We start from the raw sequence: 15147 nt of genomic DNA, 5'->3' as shown, positions 1-15147 counted from the left end.
TTACTCTATATATTGGTCTAATGCATTTCTTCTGCCTATTGGACTTCTCCAAGATATTGAACGGTTATTAATAAACTTCTTTTGGAATGACACAAATGATAAGACAATGCATATGGTAAATTGGGACAACATCTGCAAACCGAAAGATGAAGGGGGGCTGAACTTGAGAAATACTGGAGATTGGAATAAAACTTGTTTAGTAAAGCAATTGTGGGACCTTTTGCAAAACAATTGTTCCTTATGGTCACAATGGGTTTCTGCTAGGTATCTTTCAAAGGAATCGATTTGGGAAATTTCAACAAGAACATACCACTCTACAGCTTGGAAAGGAATTTTAAAGGCAAGGAATTATCTAATCAAACATATTTCTTATACAATCTCTTTTTTTTTTATAAGTAAAAGTAAATTTATTTTGTGTAAAGTTTCTACAAATAGCTTTGTCTATACAAGTTATAGACAAAGCTAGGTAACGCGTAGAGTACTCATGCGGTAGTTATGACTACACATGCTGTAGCCTATAACTCTTAACTATGGACCAAAAAATAAAATTTAAAGTCCAAATATACCATGATTTCCTATGGGTATAGCTTTTGACATCATGCCCAATATCTTTAGCTAATAGCAAAATTGAATTTGATAAAAATATATTTTTCTCTCTGTGTAAGGTGCTCCATTTTGAGATTATTCTCCACACATGATCTTGAGTCTCTAATAATCTCTGTTAAGAGCTGAGCATTGTTTGTTTGTTGACACTCAAAGATTCTCTACATCTTTCCTTCCACATCCACCAAATTGCACATCTGAATATAACCTTTGTCAATTGTGTAAGAGGCCCTTTTCTTGAAAAACATTGCATGAGGTCAGCTAATTCTTGATGCAAGTTTGGTTGCGGCATTCTATTGAGTTCGAATCGCTGGAGAATCCCTTCCATATCCATTTAGTATAGTCACAAGCAAAATAGAGATGGTCAACAGTTTCTTCTTGTTGCATGCAAAGGGAGCATCGATTAACATGATGGATACCTCTTCTTTTCATATTGTCTATTGTAGGTAGTTTATTCAGAATGGCCTACCATATACATACGGAATGTCTCTATGATCCCGGTCGATCCCATGTCCAACTGCTTGGGAGCCACTTGTTATTTCTTTGCCTAATTTGATTCAATGCAGATGTGGCACTAAATTTACCATTGACAAGAAGCCAAATAAGTACATCTGAAGGATTGTTCCTGATTGGAATATCTATGATAGTCGGCCAAAGTGATAACATTTCAGGAGAAATTGGAGTAGGGAGACACTAGGTACCATTAGAAATGAACTCGGAACCCTTCCAATCTTTGGGAGCCCCAAGGTCTTTTCGTATTCTGTCACTATATAATTGAAATATACTTTTCCCATTCACCCAAGGATCGTACCACATATTAGTATTAGTTCCAGTAGAGATTGCATAAGAAATGTGTTTGATTCGCCAATTCCTTGCCTTTAGAATTCCTTTCCAACTACAAAGTGGTATGTTCTTGTTAAAATTTTCCAAATCGATTCCTTTGAAAGATACCTAGAAGAAACCCATTGTGACCATCAGAAACATTTGTTTTGCAAAAGGTCCCATAATTGCTTTACCAAATATGCTTTATTCCAATCTCTAGTATTTCTCACGTTCAGCCCCCCTTCATCTTTCGGTTTGCAGATGCTGTCCCAATTTACCATATGCATTGTCTTATCATTTGTGCCATTCCATAAGAAGTTTATTAATAACCATTCAATATCTTTGAGAAGTCCAATAGGCAGAAGAAATGGAGAGAGTGGATCGCATTATCGAAATGGAGAAGATCATCTGTAAAGATTATATGTGATATATGAATAGGGCCAGCATGGGGTACCTTAATACTGCCATCAGAGACCACATATTCCAACATATAACTAAGTCCTTCCATTGCAATTGTAAAGAGATATGGAGAGAGTGGATCGCCTTATCAGAAGCCATTCTTGCTCCTAAAAAAACCAATAGGTGAGCCGTTGAAGAGTATTGAAAACATTGGAGTTTCTAAGCAACATTGAATCCAATTAACCCATTGCTGAGAGAAGTTCATATCGTGAAGCATCTTATAGATAAAGTTCCTATTAACTGAGTCAAAGGCTTTTCGTAGATCAGCTTTAAAACAGATTTGTCCCTTTTTTCTTTTGAGTGTAGATCCTTGACCAAGTCATTAGCAGGCAGAATATTATGATGTATACGTCACCCTTTGATGAAAGCAGCCTGATTTGGACTAATTATCTTGTGTATTACCTTTTGCAATCTATCTACTAACAGTTTGGAGATGATTTTGTAAATAAAGTTGCATAAAGATATGGGTCGATAGTTCTCTAGTGAATCAGCCCCTGCATTATAGGGAATTAAAGAAATAAAAGAGTAATTCATCTCTCTACGAATATGACCTAAAGAGAAAAAATGTTGGCAAGCTTTAATCACATCATGACCAATAATAGACCATGTAATTTGGTAAAATTCAGTGAAAAATCCATCTGGACCAAGGCTTTTGTGTTTTGGTGACTTAAAGACAACACTTACTATTTCGTCATCTGTAATTGGGGCATTGAGGATAGAAATAGCACTCGAATCAAGCTTTCTAGTTGGCTCCACATGAATATTATTAGGTTGCCCCACTTGGTTGAGTGAGGAATAAAAAAATTGCTTAGTGTATGCTTTAACCTCATCTAAATTCTAAATAAAATTGTTATCTTTATCTCTGCATTTCCTGATGCGGTTAACGGCTCTTCGAGTAGCAATGGAAGCATAAAAATACTTGGTATTGGAATCCCCTAAAGTAAGCCAATGCTGTTGAGATTTCTATTTTGCAAAACTTTCCTCCTGCTTTAAGGCTTGCATGAAGTTATTTCTAGCTTCTGTCTCTTTTTCGGTAAGATTCTCATCATGGGGCTGAAGTTGCAGCTCATGTTGCTTTGCTATTAGTTCCTTTCTGCAAAATTGAACTCGGGTGATAATATTGCCGAAGGTATTTGTATTCCACTCCTTAAGTGCTGTTTTGCAGGCTTTGAGTTTTTGACATAAGATGTAAAGGGGGGATCCATGCACATTAACATTCCAAGCTGATCGGATAACATCAAGGAACTGAGGATGAGTACTCCTCATGTTGAAGAATCTAAACGGTTTCTTGCCTTTTGGTGTTACTTTATCTACGTGTATGTACATTAAAGAATTATCAGAAAACAATGGAGCATCATACTCAAGAAGTGAATCAGGGTAAACTATAAACCATTCTTGATTAATCAGACATCTATCGAGTCGAGCCATTATTTTTCTGTTAGCAGCACCTTGATTACTCCAGGAGAGCCAATTACCCACTGATCTCATATCAGTCAATGCAGTAGTATCTATGTAATTATTAAAACTCTAAAGCTGACTTTCTAAAAGCTGTCTACCCCCCACTTTTTCATTTGTGTACCGAATAGTATTAAAGTCGCCAAGAACAATCCAAGGTACACTAAGACAGCCATCTACAATGTTAGTTAGATCAGACCATAGTGTATTTATTTCTTTCATACTGTTTGAAGTATATATACCGATGAAATTGAATTGACAGCCATTCTTTTTGTCCTCTACCTTAAGATCCTCTACCTTAAGATGGATGAATTGATCAGTAGCAGAAATAAACCAATCATTAATAGAGTTAGGATGCCATAAGACCCATATTCTAGCAAAAGTTTCATTTGAGTCATTGGTAAACAGTTCTGCGTCCGGCCATATTAAATTCTTGTGAGCTTGAACGCGCGATTGTTTAATTTTCGTTTCAACTAGAATAACAATATCACATGCGGCAGACTTGATTATTCTATTGATCTCCCGACATTTCTCAGTCTTATTAAGTCCACGAACATTCCAGCATGTTATCTTCATCAGTAATAAACAAATGAAAAAGGTGGTAAGGTATGCATCCTACAACTTTAGATGGACTGTACCATCCTTTTTCTTATCCTTTGGTTTTGTATTTTCCTCCCGCACAATATCCTTACCTTTTATGGATTTATTCCTATATTTATCCACTTCATCTATATCTTGCAGATGTTTAAACTTTAAAATACCTTGAATCATGTGGTCTTGATTGGCAGGGTTTGTTGAAGCATGATAAGATTGTTGCGGCACAATATCCTGGTTCGTACTTGTTGGAGCAGCCTGACTAAAGAGGTTTGTTGAGACAGAATATCCTTGTTGGCGATATTTGTTGTGGCCTGAGTTTGTTGAGGAAGAATATCCTTACTGGTGAGATTCGTTTGGGCCTGAGTTCGTTGAGCTATTATGGACGGATCCGACGATAATGGAAGAGATGAAGTTCCAAACTTATGTTTCTCCTGCACACTAGTACCATAGGAAACCTCTATTGTGGAAGGCTCCGACATTATGGGAAGAGGTATAGTTTTGGATTTGTCCTTCTATCCGCGGTGCTTTCCTTTTGAGTCGGAATGCTTAATAGTTTTCGCCACCATCGGTGCTACTGCCATTAGAGAAGAATCACTTTGTTGCTGAGGCATTTGACGTGGTCGATAGACCTTTGTGGTTGGTTTTGGGGTTTGCTGACAGGCTCCATTTGCATGACCAAAAGATAAGCAACACTGACATCATTGTGGCTTCCAGGAATATGAGACATGTTCCTTCCGAGTGTTCCCGTCAAGATCACGATAGAAAACCTCATTATGAAGATCTTCGTCGGAAGAAACCAGCACACATGCTCATGCAAATGCTAATCTCGTCTGAGCTGCTGTTACTTTGTCGATGTAGAGTGGCTGTCCTAGAGTGCTGCATAACTTTGCAATAAAACGTCGACTCCAAAGATGTAGAGGTAGTCCTTGAAAGGATACCCATAATGGAATAGACTGTAAGCTATCTAACTCCAAACGGACATCAGGAGACCAACGACGTAGAATCATTGGATGACCGCAGATAGTCCAGAATCCTTTGAGGATTCGTTGTAAATCTTCTTCAGAGTATAGCTTGCAAACAAAGAATCCGTTCTCCGCCATATGTAGATCAAATTACGATATTCCCCATCGAGTTTTGATAAATGGGGATCGTGGGAAATAAGATGTTTTGAGACCTACCACATAGCCAACAATCGCCATAGACCATGTCTCAATACGCTTTGCTGAATCAGTAGTCTCATATACATCAATCTTCTTATCAGCCTGAACTTCTGGAGTAAAGAATTTCAAGCTTAGATCTGGACTTCCAACCGGAGCCTTGAAGAGGCTAGTCCAAGGCCGAGGATCGTTGGAAATGAGAGCAGGCTGCCGCGATCTAGAGCGCGACCTGCTTCGATGCTGCTTCGTCGAAGGAGTTTCTCTCTAGAAAGGATATGGTGGAGTAGCAACTTGGAGGGTAACGGTAGGGAGCCTTGCCATCGTTTCAACCCTCCCACCACCATCGCTAGCCCTAGGGGCCGTCGCTGCCATGTTTGATCTCTCTTCCGGTCGCTGTTATAGAAACGACGCCATTGGGAAAAGCCACCGCTGTAGTATATTAGATCGCCGCTACAGTAACGTCGCCCTAGGGAGATCTGGTCGCTACTATAGTATTATCGCCCTAGGGGAGAAGCCGACGCTGTAGGAGATCAGATCGCTGCTACAGTATTGTCGCCCGTGGGAGAGAGCCAACGCTGTAGGAGTCAGATCACCCTAGGGAGATCTGATCGCCGCTACAGTACAGTCGCCCTTTGGAAACAACCGACGCTGTAGGAAATCAGATCACCGCCACAGTACCTACGGAGATATGGTCGCCACTACAGTGTCGTCACCCTAGATCTGGTCGCCGCTATAGTGTCGTCGTCGCTACAGTGCGTCGCCTTAGATCTGATCGCCGCTATAGTGTCATCCCCGCTACTCTACCATCGCCCAAGATTTGGTCGCCGCTAAATAATTTTGAACATAGTGATCATATACAACATATCATATCAAAATTGCATACATTTTGCATCATAATTTCAAATCAAGGTACATCATAAAAATTTCAAATCATTATGACTTTGGGCATAACATTAAATTTTTAAATCACCATTACTTCTCCCCCTTTGTTATTAATAAAAAGGAAAAAAGTGTATCTAGCAAGTTATTTAAATATGCGAGATTAGCAAGTTTTACTTCTCTAGAGATGTGCAAGCTAACAACTTTTGCTTCTCTTAAGATATGCAAGATAGCAAGTTTTTACGATACGCAAGTTGACAATTTTGCTTCTCTTGAGATGTACAAAATGGTAATTTTTGCTTTTTAAGATGTACAAGCTAGCAATTTTTGCTTCTCTTCAGAGATGTGCAAGCTTTCAAGAAAATGTTATCCTCAAAAAGAAGAAAAGAATATTATTGATTCATGGTGCTATTATCAAGAAGAAACTTCAACATAAGAGATTAATTTGATGATCAACACAAAGGAGTCATAATGAATCTCAAGTTTAGAAAATTAATATTATAATTTACAAAAATCTCCTCTTAAAAAAAACATCATAGAGGATCAAAAAAAATTTTAAGTCAAGAATATCAATAAATCAAGAGAAGGATAATGATTTGTTTGAAAAAAAAAAATCTCCTCTTTAGTGAATAGCAAAAGGAAGAATCATAGTAAATGATCTAAGAGGAGGGGGGGGGGGGGGGGGGGGAGGGTGAATTAGTGTAGCGGTAAAATCACATCAGTTCTGAAAATGTTTCGTTTCATACGATAAAACTAATTTTGGAAATGCTTAACTTTGAAGGCAATAAGAAGAGCGTAACAAGTAATGAGAGGGCAGTTTGCAGTTTAAAGTAAATTACTCAAAGTAAAGGCAAACCCTATTTTTATAGTGGTTCAGTCGTCGTGACCTACATCCACTCCGTCGATTCCTCTTCCGTCGAGGCCACCGGCATCCACTATCGGTCTTCCTTTAATAGGCACAGACCAACAACCTTTTACAACTTGATTCTCTTTTTTTTTTATAAGTAAAAGTAAATTGATTTTGTAAAAAGTTTCTACAAATAGCTTTGTCTATATGAGTTATAAACGAAGCCAGGTAACTCGTAGAGTACTCATGCGGTAGTTACGACTACACATGTTATAGACTATAACACTTAACTGTGGCCAACAAATAAAATTTAAAGTCCAGATATGCCAAGATATCCTGTGAGTATAGCTTTTAATATCATGCCCAAGATCATTAGCTGATAGCAAAATTCAATTTGATAAAAATATCTTTTTCTCTTTGTGTAAGGTGCTCCATTTTGAGATTGTTCTCCAAACATGATCTTGAGTCTCTAATAATCTCTGTCAAGAGCTGAGCATTGTTTGTGTGTTGACACTCAAAGATTCTGCTACATCTTTCCTTCTACATCCACCAAATAGTGCATCTGAATATAACCTTTGTCAATTGTGTAAGAGGCCCTTTTCTTGAAAAACATTGCATGAGGTCACCTAATTTTTGATGCAAGTTTGGTTGCGGCATTCTATTGAGTTCGATTCGCTGGAGAATCTCTTTCTATATCCATTTAGTATAGTCACAAGCAAAATAGAGATGGTCAACAATTTCTTCTTGTTGCATGCAAAGGGAGCATCGGTTAACATGATGGATACCTCTTCTTTTCATATTGTCTATTATATGTAGTTTATTCAGAAGGGCATGCCATGTACATAAGGAATGTCTCTGTGATCCCGGTCGATCTTATGTCCAACTGCTTGGGAGCCACTTGTTATTTCTTTGCCTAATTTGATTCCAAGCGGATGTGGCACTAAATTTGCCATTGTCATGAAGCCAAATAAGTACATATGAAGGGCTGTTCCTGATTGGAATAGCTGTGATAGTCGGCCAAAGTTATAACATTTCAGGAGAAATAGGAGTAGGGAGACACCAGGTACCATTAGCAATGAACTCGGAAACCTTTTCTTGAAAAACATAGCATGAGGTCAGCTAATTCTTGATGCAAGTATGGTTGCGGCATTCTATTGAGTTCGAATCGCTGAAGAATCTACTTCCATATCCATTTAGTATAGTTATAAGCAAAATACAGATGGTCAACAGTTTCTTCTTGTTGCATGCAAAGGAAGCATCGGTTAACATGATGGATACCTCTTCTTTTCATATTGTCTATTGTAGATAGTTTATTCAGAAGGGCCTGCCATGTACATAAGGAATGTCTCTGTGATCCCGGTCGATCCCATGTCCAATTGCTTGGGAGCCATTTGTTATTTTTTTGCCAATTTTAATTCCATGCGGATGTGGCACTAAATTTACCATTGTCATGTAGCCAAATAAGTACATTTTAATTCCAGGTACCATTAGCAATAAACTCGGAAACCTTCCAATCTTTGGGAGCCCCAGGGTCTTTTCGTATTCTGTCACCATATAATTGAAATATACTTTTCCCATTCACCCAAGGATCGTACCACATATTAGTATTAGTTCCAGTAGAGATTGCACAAGACATGTGTTTGATTAGCCAATTCCTTGCCTTTGAAATTCCTTTCCAAGCTGTAGAGTGGTATGTTCTTGTTGAAATTTCCCAAATCGATTCCTTTGAAAGATACCTAGAAGAAACCTATTGTGACCATAAGGAACATTTGTTTTGCAAAAGGTCCCACAATTGCTTTACCAAACATGCTTTATTCCAATCTCTAGTATTTCTCAAGTGTAGCCCCCCTTCATCTTTCGGTTTGCAGATGCTGTCCCAATTTACCATATGCATTGTCTTATCATTTGTGTCATTCTAGAAGAAGTTTAATAATAACCGTTCAATATCTTGGAGAAGTCCAATAGGCAGATGAAATGCATTAGACCAATATATAGAGTAAGAGTACAACACCGAATGGATGAGTTCAAGTCGTCCTGCTTTTGAAAGAAGTCTATTTTTCCAGGAGGAAATAATATTCTTTATTTTTTGCAGGATAGGCTGACAGTGGGTTTTGTGAATGCCAGTGGATATGAGTGGGAGACCAAGATATGTAACTGGTAGATTTCCCTCACTAACCCCTAGGGTATGTGCAATAACATTTTTGTCCTCAATGCAAGGGCTCATGTAGACTTTACTTTTCGTATGATTTAACTGAAGGCTAGAAACTATACCAAAATCATTCAAAATAGTAGCCAGGTTTCTTACTGAAGTTAAATCATTCCGAAGAAAGGTAAGAAGATCATCTACAAAGATTATATGCGATATATGAATAGGGCCAGTATGGTGTACCTTAATACTGCCATTAGAGATCGCATATTCCAACATATAGCTAAGTCCTTCCATTGCAATAGTAAAGAGATATGGAGATAGTGGATCGCCTTGTCGGATGCCATTCTTGCTCCCAAAAAAATTAATAGGTGAGCCATTGAAGAGTATTGAAAACTTTAAAGTTTCTAAGTAACATTGAATCCAATTAACCCATTGCTAAGGGAAGTTCATACTGTGGAGCATCTTATAGATAAAGTTCCTATTAACTGAGTTAAAGGCTTTTCGTATATCAGCTTTAAAATAGATTTTTGTCCCTTTTGCTTTTGAGTGCAGATCCTTGACAAAGTCATTAGCAAGCAAAATATTATGATGTATACTTCTCCCTTTGATGAAAGTAGCCTGAGTTGGACTAATTATCTTGTGTATTACCTTTTGTAATCTATCTGCTAATAGTTTGGAGATAATCTGTTAGAACCCTTGCAGATTCTAAACTTGGGGTTGATCTCTTTAGGGGATCAGCCTCCTTGGAACTCTATAGGGGTTCCTCCCTCCAAGTTGCTGCTCAAAGGCTGCAAAAAAGATTCATCTATTGCTTAAGAAAAGAGAAGGAATACATGTCTATTTATAGGGCTTCTAAACCCTAATTCCTAATAGGACGCCTACTTAAGACTCTTACTTCTAACCAACTCCTAATAGAACTCCTACTCAAGACTCCTATTCCCTTACAACTCCTAATTATTCTCTAAGAAAAAACCTCCTACATGAATGCCCCTCACAATTAGGATTATCCTAGCTAGAGTCCTAACAGAATGTCCCTCTCAATTAGGACTCTCCTAGCTAGAGTCCTAACATTTTTAAATGAATGTCCCTCTCAATTAGGACTCTCCAAGCTAGAGTCCTAACAGACCCGCCCTCTTCAAATCAGCCTTATCCTCGAGGCTGATGATTCATGAATTCTGGGAATTTGATCTTCAAGTCGTCATAGTTCTCCCAAGTGGCATCTTCGTTTGGTAGGTTCGCCCACTGTATTAGCACTTCATTAGTGGGTCGTCGTCGTCGAGTCACGATCCATCGATCAATAATGGCACTTGGCTGGGTCTCGAGTTCTCTTTGGGTAGTCATATTTGTTGGGTGGCTTTGGGCTGTCTCCAAGCACCTGTTTAAAACATCCGGTTGGCTGTTGGTTTGTGGGTGATATGTCATACTCCTTTTCAATTTAGTACCCTGCATATAAAATAACTTTGTCCAAAATCTGCTATTGAAGATGCAAGTAGAATTTGTCACAAGCACAATGCGTCCCTTATAGTGTAATTCTTTTGAGTCCCAATTGTAATGAGCCATGCGGCTTGGTGTTTCCTCCAATTTTTTTATAATATTACTAGTATCTGAATCTTCCTGCCATTCCATCTTAATATCCTCAAGGAAGTCGTTGGTCGGAAGTGAAACGGTCGAAACTTCAACTTGCTCGGGTAGCTGCGAAAGCGCATCTGCAAGAACATTCTCTTTCCCCTTTTTGTAAGTTATTTCAAAATCAAATCCAAGAAGTTTTGTTACCCATTTTTGCTGCTCGGGGGAAGATATCTTCTGCTCCAAGAGATATTTTAGGCTTTTATGGTCGGTCTTGATTTGAAAGTATCGCTTGATCAAGTACAATCTCCACCTCGTTGCTGCGCGCACAATGGCGAGCATCTCCTTATCATATGTTGACATATTTTGATCGGTGGGAGATAATGCCTTGCTAGTGTATGTGAGTTGTCGACCATCTTGCATGAGAATGGCTCCAATTCTGACTCCAGATGTGTCGGCCTCAATAATGAAGGGTCGGTTGAAATCTGGTAGTGTTAGCACCGGCGTCGTCGTCATGGTTGCCTTAAGTTTGTCGAAGGCAGCGGAGGCTCTATCCAACCATTGGAAGACATCTTTTTCTAGTAAGGAAGTAAGTGGTGCACTGATCTTTCCATAGTTTTTTACGAACTTGTGGTAGTAGCCTGTTAAACCCAGAAAGCCATATAGCAATTTTATGTTTCTCGAGGTCGGCCAGTTTTGCATTACTCCAATTTTGAAGGGGTCTACTGCCACACCTTCCTCTGATATGATATGCCCAAGATATTCCACCTTTTGTTGAAGAAAGCAAAAATTCATGGTTGTTGTGTGTTCAAAAGGTGGTTTTCCGTATGTCTTCTTCGCATGCTCGTATTTGATGATACCCGGATCAAAGGTCCAGCTTTGTAAAGATTTGTGCTCCCTTTCATCTAGCAATTCATCTACTATTGGAATAAAGTATTTGTCCTTGATGATTATGCCATTGAGAGCTCGGTAATCAACACATATTCGCCTTGTTCCGTCTTTCTTGCGTACAAGTAGCACCGGCAAAGAGTAGAGGTTGCAACTTGGCCGAATAACTCCTATTTCGAGCATCTCTTTTATAATCCTTTCTATTTCATCCTTCTGGAGATGTGGATACTGATATGGCTGAGCATTTGCTGAAGATTTTCCTGGAAGAATCATTATACAATGATCATGCCGACAGGTAAGAGGTAGGTTGCGCGGTTCGTCAAATATATTTAAAAATTCAGTAAGCAAAGGAAGTAGATTTGGATCTTCAAATTCTATTGGCTCTCCCTTAGTTTGCTGCTGAAGTTGTACCAAAAAGCCACTGCATTCTTTATGCAAAACATTCTCCATTTGTTGTGTGCAAATCGTTGTTATGTCGCCCTCACGTTTCCCGTGCAATGTCACCTGTTTCTCCTTACTATAAAATTTCATAATTAGTTTCATAAAATTCCAAGAAATATCACCTAATATTGTCAACCATTTAATTCTGAGCATGGCCTCATGATTGTTAAGAGGGAGAAGGAAGAAATCTACAATTATCTCTTGGTCCTGCAGCAATAGTTTCTCCTGCAAGCGGCTATGATCACAATTCAAAATCCGTCCGTCGGTGACCTTAACATCAAACCTGCAGCGATTCTCGATAGGTAATGATATCCGAATAGCAAGCTTACTATTTAGGAAGTTAGTAGTACTGCCCGTGTCAATGAGAACAGTGATTGGTTGTTGTTTGAGAAGGCCTCCAATTTTCATCGTTTGCGGGTTTGAGTAGCTAGATAGTGTATGTACCGTAACTTCGGTCGGTTGTGGCTCTTCTTCTGCATCTTCTTCTTCATGTTCAAGGCTCTCTTTTGAATGTTCAATGACCTCTTCTTCTATTGGTTCAATCATAAGAAGTCCCCCTTTACTACAGCGATGCTCACGGCTCCAAGGCTCGTCACAATGCCAACATAACCCCTTCGCATATCGCTCCCGAAGCTCTTCTCTTGTTAACATCTTTAGTGTAGGGACTTGGTCGACAGTACGGGGGGCTAAGGTCTTCAATATTACTGGTTGAGGAGAGACCCTAGTCCTCCGAGCTTCATGGTTCAATTGCTCCTCTTGATGTCGTGCGAAAGAGATGGCTGTCATAAGCGTATACGGTTGTCGCGCTTTAACTTCTACTCGGATCTCTGGCTTCAAGCCCTCAATGAAGGTCCACAATAGCTGTTTTTGAGACCAATCATGAGTTTGATTAGATAACCTTTCAAACCTGGTTTGGTACTCATGAATGGTGGAGGTTTGTTGGATCTTTGCTAGTTGTTCGTCAATATTCTCGTAATCGGTTGGTCTGAAGCGAATCAGCAGTCCTTCTTTGAATTGTCGTCATTAAAGGACTCCATAAGTATGTTCAAACCAGTCAAACCACTGTATAGCATCCCCTTCAAGATGTATAGCTGCAATTTTCACCATAGATACATCCGCGGTTTTGTGGTACCATGTATAGCATCCCCTTCAAACCAGTCAAACCAGTCAAACCAGCTCCGCGCGCGAGATCCAACCAATCGGGTCTCCTTCTTCCCATCTAGGGAAGTCCAGTCTCATGCATGGATAGTTGGGGTTGGTCATAGAGCTTCCCCTCTCTTGGAAGTCATATCTTCGGGCTTGGTGTGATTGGGCAAAGCTCTCTCCTTGATGTGATTTCTTCGGGCTTAGTAGTCGGCCCAATCTGAGTTTGGTAAAGAGCGTCCGAATCTTATCCTCCATTCGCGCCTCCAAGGCTTCGAATTTAGCATCGATTGCCTCCTTAGATGCCATAGTATATGCCTCCAAATCTATGATGTTAAGATCTCTCTTTTGTTGTCAGGTTAAAGGCATGTATAGGTTGAGAGAAGTGATGGTCGAAATGGTTGGTGGATTGGTGGATGTAGGCTGCGGTTTAGGCTTGTTTTGTGGCTGTTTTGGGTGCAGTTTGAGGGTGTGGTTTAGTAGAGTTTTAGGGCTGTGGATGAAAGTTTTGGATCTATGGTAGATGCTAGCAAAGGTTTGACAGAAATCCGTGGAAGTTGCAGCAAGTATGTGTTGTCTTGTAAGAGTAGAATTGTCGTCGAAGAAACAACGGTTTCTCGACGTAATTTCCACCAAAAAACTTGATAGAATTGAGGAGGGAATTGATAGCAAAATCACAATTTATATGACAGCAAGGATATCTAATTTAATCAAGAAAATTTCGGTAGTATAACAGCAAGGAAATTGGTGCAAGTTGCAATTGCAGAATTATCGTCGAAAAATTTCAGCGGGTTACGATGAAAATTTGCAGAAACGTAAAATCATTTTTAGAGATGAATTTCTTAATAGATCATTCTTAGATGGAAGCCAAGATAATCTATGAAGTGTATAAGAAATTTCATTCAAAAAAGATTGCAAATAGATGGGTTAAGGCAACGATATGCAGCTGAAATTTTCTGCAGCATAGATTTTCAAGTGCAGCAGATTGGACATAAAAGATCAGTAGTTTATATTGAGAATTTTTCGCTGAAACCAAAGGGAAATCTACTGTTAGGAAGTGTCAAATATGTCATAAAAATTTCGTAGAAATTTGGATAGAAAAAGCATAGTAGCAAGATCAAACAGATAGTGCTATGCGGCTTGAATTCTGCAATTCAAGTGCAGCAGATTGGACATAAAAGATCAGTAGTTTATATTGAGAATTTTTTGATGAAACCAAAGGGAAATCCACTGTTAAGAAGTGTCAAAGATGTCATAAAAAATTCATAGAAATTTGGATAGAAAAAGCATATTAGCAAGATCAAAAAGATGGTGCTATGCGGTTGGAATTCTGCAATGTATCTTTCGTCGTAGAGATGAAAACTTTGTGACGAAAAGTTTATGCAGCAATATAGGAACGATTTTTTTTTTTTTTTTTCTAATAAGGATAACTAAATTGCAGAAGCAGTAAGGTAGGAAACCAGAACCTGTTGCAATTCACGGGGAGATCAAAGGATGATCCGGGGTGGTGGAGATGATGACGGAATTCGGTGACGATCTTTTAAGCAATTGTGGGAATTGCTTTGGATTATTGTAGAGGGTTGATGGATGGCTGTGGAAGGGCAGCGAGACGCCAAGAACGCTGCTCTGATACCAGGTGTTAGAACCCTTGCAGATTCTAAACTTGGGGTTGATCTCTTTAGGGGATCAGCCTCCTTAGAACTCTATAGGGGTTCCTCCCTCCAAGTTGCTGCTCAAAGGCTGCAAAAAAGTTTCATCTATTGCTTAAGAAAAGAGAAGGAATACATGTCTATTTATAGGGCTTCTAAACCCTAACTCCTAATAGGACTCCTACTTAAGACTCTTACTTCTAACCAACTCCTAATAGAACTCCTACTCAAGACTCCTATTCCCTTACAACTCCTAATTCTTCTCTAAGAAAAAACCTCCTACATGAATGCCCCTCACAATTAGGATTCTCCTAGCTAGGGTCCTAACAGAATGTCCCTCTCAATTAGGACTCTCCTAGCTAGAGTCATAACATTTTTACATGAATGTCCCTCTCAATTAGGACTCTCCAAGCTAGAGTCCTAACATAATCTCGTAAATAAAGTTGCATAAAGTTATGGGTCGATAGTTCTCTAGTGAATCAGCCCTTGCAT

Source organism: Musa acuminata, chromosome BXJ1-7, assembly GCF_036884655.1.
Source record: "Musa acuminata AAA Group cultivar baxijiao chromosome BXJ1-7, Cavendish_Baxijiao_AAA, whole genome shotgun sequence".
NCBI lineage: Eukaryota > Viridiplantae > Streptophyta > Magnoliopsida > Zingiberales > Musaceae > Musa > Musa acuminata.
The sequence above is the reverse complement of the archived record's forward strand: the minus strand, read 5'-3'. Positions refer to the sequence as shown.